The sequence below is a fragment of the Schistocerca nitens genome, chromosome 2 (genome assembly GCF_023898315.1).
Source record: "Schistocerca nitens isolate TAMUIC-IGC-003100 chromosome 2, iqSchNite1.1, whole genome shotgun sequence".
NCBI classification, from domain to species: domain Eukaryota; kingdom Metazoa; phylum Arthropoda; class Insecta; order Orthoptera; family Acrididae; genus Schistocerca; species Schistocerca nitens.
The window spans coordinates 470,722,420-470,728,419 of NC_064615.1; positions in this window are offsets into that span (position 1 = coordinate 470,722,420).

A 6,000-nucleotide genomic window follows, 5' to 3' on the forward strand; every position below is an offset into this window, starting at 1 on the left:
AGGTTAGTTAGGTTTCAGTAGTTTTAAGTCTAGGGGACTGATGACCTCAGAAGTTAAGTCCCATAGTGCTCAGAGCCATTTTCGGAGCCAGAACCGTGCTACAGTGGTTTGAGGAGCATTATAGAGAACTCATGTTGATGTCTACAGGAACAAATTCACCTGACGTAAATCCTATGGAACCCATATGGATCGATATCGGACGCCATCATCGCGTACGCAAATCAGCGGCCCGTTATTACCGATAATTAAGAGTACATGACCTGTGCGTAGACAATGCCACATACCTCCACAAACCCATCAACAAACTGTCGCAACCAGGATACACAGTGTCAGTGATGCATTACGTTCCAAAGACGGACAAACAAGCTATTTGCAGGTGGTCATAACGTTTTGGCTCACCACTGTATGTATATAGCGAAAAGATGCCAAAGAAATGAAAGAAGAGAAGAAATTAATGTCTTCGCCAATCACCGCTATTCTTTACAGCATATATTCACAAAATTTCAATCCACAACCACACTCTGCCCAGCACACATGCTGTGACACTAGAGCCTCTAAGCCAGGTCCTTCCCAGGCATGAGTGCCAAAGCGCTCAGCCTAGCTACACATTTCCCTCACCGCCACGGCACGCTGTCTCAGCGGGAGGGGAAAGTGGAGGAAACTGCGAACGTGCCGCATCTAAATAGCATTGCAGTCAAACTGCATGCTACGTGGTTTTATATTTCACATTTCTCGACGACATAGGGCACAAAGAAAACAAAATGTCAGTGTTATTTAATTATTTTTGGCGCGCTGAAGACATGACATAATTTTTATCTGGTACAAACTGTCGGCATACGGGCAGACGCAGACAATTTCACAGAGTTTCGCACTCAAGTTGCCATGTGACTTATTTTGTTTCAAAATCGAAAAAAAGGTCTTTCAAACAAGTATGTCGATTGAAATATTGTAGCACTTTTGCAACCTCATTATAGAGTGTAATACGTTTGACTCATTATGGAGACTTGGCAACTCTGTATAAAGAAAGCAATGTAGACGTCCTGGACAGTTGCAATGTGAAAAAAAAGAAAAAAATTGTCTTAAAACTGGAATTATCTTGCAGGTCAATAAGTTACAATTGCACTTACACAGGGCCGATTTCAACTGAAACAAGAAAAGACTCGAATTCAGTTCGAAAACAGATGTAAAATTGAAAGTGTCCTCTAAATCTTTATAAAACTATCCTTGTAATCCTTTCAAGGCCACAATGAATTCTTCAAAAATCACGTTTTCTTCAGTGCTGAGTCTTTGTCAGAATGTGTCTCTTCCAGAACGCGGTTTTCTTTTAAAATGCATCCAAATCAAATCAGAAAGAAGTTACCCTGCAGTGTCTTACTGTGCCGTCAAGTCCGCTTAATGCGAAGTCTGTACTCCATTCCAGATGTTCTAATATTTATTCCTGCACTCCTTGTTCCTTCAGAAATTCAACAGTAGCGAGTTTTAAACCGAAAAATCGTACCTGGCATGCCCCTTGACATAACCACCGTATTTTACAGTAATGTATGAAGTATCCAGACACTTCGCTCACTTCCACTGAAAACTGTTGCAAGTGACAATGGAATAATGTGTGTGACTTCAGAAGTTTTACTATTCGTACCACCAATTTCATCACATGCTCCAGGTCTGCAAATTTGGTACAACGTGATTTTTGATGCACAGAACAATGAATCCCATCTGTCGACTGTTGTAATTTTTCGCTCTTTTCTTGTCAACTAAATCTTTAAATTATTTCTGCCTGGTATTGTAATGTCGTTTCATAGCAAATATACAGTACCTGTTGCTTTCGCAGATTAAGAATTCTCATCCCTCTCTTCTGTCAATCCCGTTTGTTTTACAGGATTGCGACGACAGATCGCTAGATTCCATCTTTTTGTGCAAACAGCCACTGGACTTGTGAACGGCCGCGCGGGATTACCTGAGCGGTCTAGGCGCTGCAGTCCTGGACTGTGCGGCTGGTCCCGGTGTAGGTTCGAGTCCTCCCTCGGGCATGGGTCCGTGTGTTTGTCCTTAGGATAATTTAGGTTAAGTAGTGTGTAAGCTTAGGAACTGATGACCTTAGCAGTTAAGTCCCATAAGATTTCACACACATTTGAACATTTTTGAACTTGTGAACAGCCTTCACACTACGAACCCATGGCGTAGGTTAAACAGCGCTGACAGCACGATTCTGCCGAAGTCTGAGTTGTCCCGACCGAAAAATGCCGCACCGCAGTGCTAAATGAAATTTCGCGCTGTTCCGTGAACGTCTGAGAAGGACCGAGCAAAGTCCAGTGGCAGGCTGTCTCTTGGCCCGCACACGCTGTATACGTGTTGGGCACGCCGTTGCATGGTCCTGCTTACCTGACCTGCTGACCTTTCAGATTACGCTGATACAATAGCTCCCTGCTTAGCACTCATATACAACCGCTCGCTCACCGATAGATCTGTACCTACAGATTGGAAAATTGCGCAGGTCGCACCAGTGTTTAAGAAGGGTAGTAGGAGTAATCCATCTAACTACAGACCTATATCATTGACGTCGGTTTGCAGTAGGGTTTTGGAGCATATACTGTATTCAAACATTATGAATCACCTCGAAGGGAACGATCTATTGATACGTAATCAGCATGGTTTCAGAAAACATCGTTCTTGTGCAACGCAGCTAGCTCTTTATTCGCACGAAGTAATGGCCGCTATCGACAGGGGATCTCAAGTTGATTCCGTATTTCTAGATTTCCGGAAAGCTTTTGACACCGTTCCTCACAAGCGACTTCTAATCAAGCTGCGGGCCTATGGGGTATTGTCTCAGTTGTGATACTAGATTCGTGATTTCCTGTCAGGAAGGTCGCAGTTCGTAGTAATAGACGGCAAATCATCGAGTAAAACTGAAGTGATATCAGGTGTTCCCCGGGGAAGCGTCGTGGGACCTCTACTGTTCCTGATCTATATAAATGACCTGGGTGACAATCTGAGCAGTTCTCTTAGATTGTTCGCAGATGATGCTGTAATTTACCGTCTAGTAAGGTCATCCGAAGACCAGTATCAGTTGCAAAGCGATTTAGAAAAGATTGCTGTATGGTGTGGCAGGTGGCAGTTGACGCTAAATAACGAAAAGTGTGAGGTGATCCACATGAGTTCCAAAAGAAATTCGTTGGAATTCGATTACTCGATAAATAGTACAATTCTCAAGGCTGTCAATTCAACTAAGTACCTGGGTGTTAAAATTACGAACAACTTCAGTTGGAAAGACCACATATTGTGGGGAAGGCGAGCCAAAGGTTGCGTTTGATTGGCAGGACACTTAGAAGATGCAACAAGTCCACTAAAGAGACAGCTTACACTACACTCGTTCGTCCTCTGTTAGAATATTGCTGCGCGGTGTGGGATCCTTACCAGGTGGGATTGACGGAGGACATCGAAAGGGTGCAAAAAAGGGCAGCTCGTTTTGTATTATCACGTAGTAGGGGAGAGAGTGTGGCAGATATGATACGCGAATTGGGATGGAAATCATTACAGCATAGACGTTTTTCGTCGCGGCGAGATCCATTTACGAAATTTCAGTCAACAACTTTGTCTTCCGAATGCGAAAATATTTTGTTGAGCCCAACCTACATAGGTAGGAATGATCATCAAAATAAAATAAGAGAAATCAGAGCTCGAACAGAAACGTTTAGGTGTTCGTTTTTCCCGCGCGCTGTTCGGGAGTGGAATGGTAGAGAGATAGTATGATTGTGGTTCGACGAACCCTCTGCCAAGCACGTAAATGTGGATTGCAGAGTAGTCATGTAGATGTATCCGTCACTGAGAAGAATGGGCGAGGCAGAAATGCGGCTGTGAGTGAGTGACATGCTGTGGACGGGGTATTAACGCGCTGTTCTAAGAACATTTTCAAGAGTGCAACTACGCGAAATTCGTAACTATAACCGACTTGAAGTGGTTTGACAGCCTAAATTCATTAAATCGTCTCATGTCTTCAGTGCTTTGATACTTCCAGAATAATGTCAATGAAATCCCCCATTTATGTATATGCTATCCGTAAGTAACGTATAAGTAGTTTATTAATACTGGTGTCATCCGTGCTACTACTGAAATGTGTTTCTTCGTTACGATACACGTTCCGTTTCATGCAGTTAAAACACAGCCAATGGAAGGGTTTTCTTGTCCGTTTCTTTCTTTTAAGGATGTCATGTCCGCATTCACTTTTCACTAGGATCTTTCCCTTTGGTACTGGAAGTATAAATAAAAAATTGGAGAATTTTTTACTCTGTATACTGATACACTGATTTATTAAGGGGAACGACCAAATCTCCTGATTTTTCAGCTTGAGCAACGGTTTCTCAATCTGATAATGAAACTGCTACTTTTCATACTGAAATATTCATGTTTTTCAATAATGCCACTTCCTGCTTTGGTTGTTTACGTGATACGACCGTTGACTGCCCTCTATTCCGCAACAAAATCTCAGCTATCTCATGTTAGCACTAGCAAACCGCATTACGTGACACAATTAATGATAAGCGTGTTCTGTACGCGCTTGTAATTTGATTGCTAAGCCAAGCAGCAGAGCAGTCCCATTCCTGAAGCGTGAAGCCTATCAGTAGTGACTAGTGGCGAACTTTCACTTTAAGTGAATATTGTTTTGCTACGAATTACGGCTCCACGGGACAGTTCGAGTATCGGTCCGGCACACAGTTTTAATTTGGCAGGAAGTTTCATATCAGCGCACACTTCGCTGTAGAGTGAAAATCTCATTCTGGAATGAGGGTGTTGTTTGCGTATAAGTAGTAACAAACAGCTGAGGATTAACAAAGACGTTACATTGTTTCAAGTGACGAAATGATTGACAATATTCAAAAAAGCTGAAGTCATGAAAGATATCGAGATATTAGAACCCACAAAAAATTAATTTAAATCTGTTGTGCCTCTTGGCATTGCATTCCACAACTTGGTAAAGTCTGAGAAACTTCAACAGACAGATACAGAGTGGCGTTTTTTACTCAACAGTGATGTCCCATTTGATAGTTGCAAGTAAGACTCTTGTAATACGGTTATGAATATGAAATACGGAGACTACAAGTCAGTCTTTCCTCTTTTATCGCAGTGTGTGTGTGTGTGTGTGTGTGTGTGTGTGTGTGTGTGTGTGTGTGTGTGTGTGTGTGTGATGTTTTAAGCCTACCTCATTCTAGAGCCGCAGTGGTACATGTTTTTCGTCAGTTTACTTACTGAAAACTAAATCACGAAACAAACTGGCAACAAACACGCTATGTGAACTATTACACACGTAAAAGCTATTATCGAGTGACAATTGTTATTCATTTCCAATAGCCAGCACAAGGACAAAACGAGTGAGTAAAGCTTCATGTGTGTGATGAAAGTGAAGAATAAAAAGTCGGCCGCTGTGGCCGAGCGGTTCTGGGCGCTTCAGTCTGGAACCGCGCGACCGCTACGGTCGCAGGTCCGAATCCTGCCTCTGGCATGGATGTGTGTGATGTCCATAGGTTATTTAGGTTTAAGTAGTTCTAAGTTCTAGGGGACTGATGACATCAGATGGTAAGTCCCATAGTGCTCAGAGCCATTTGAAACATTTTGAAGAATAAAATTCTATCAGTATCACTCGCTACAAGGGGAGGGATAATTTGAGTGGGTCAGATTTATTAGTTTTCAAGCCATATCCGTTTACTGTTGAGTTATCCTTTGTTTTATCTGTTCCCCTCCCATTATTTAATTTATGTGGCACCTATCTTTCATGCCATTTATATTTATGCTCTTAATTGTGAAAAAACTTTCCATGCAGAACGGCTGTGGAGCATTTCTTGACATGATCTGGATAGTTATTAACTGAAGGCTTGACTGGTTATTAAATACCTGGAACTTATGCAAGCATTGTAACCTCAATATGTCGTCAAACACACTTGATAGCTGTGTAGATAAATACTGTTCACTCTAACCCTGTTGTAACAAAATGTTCATGATTTTAGTGAT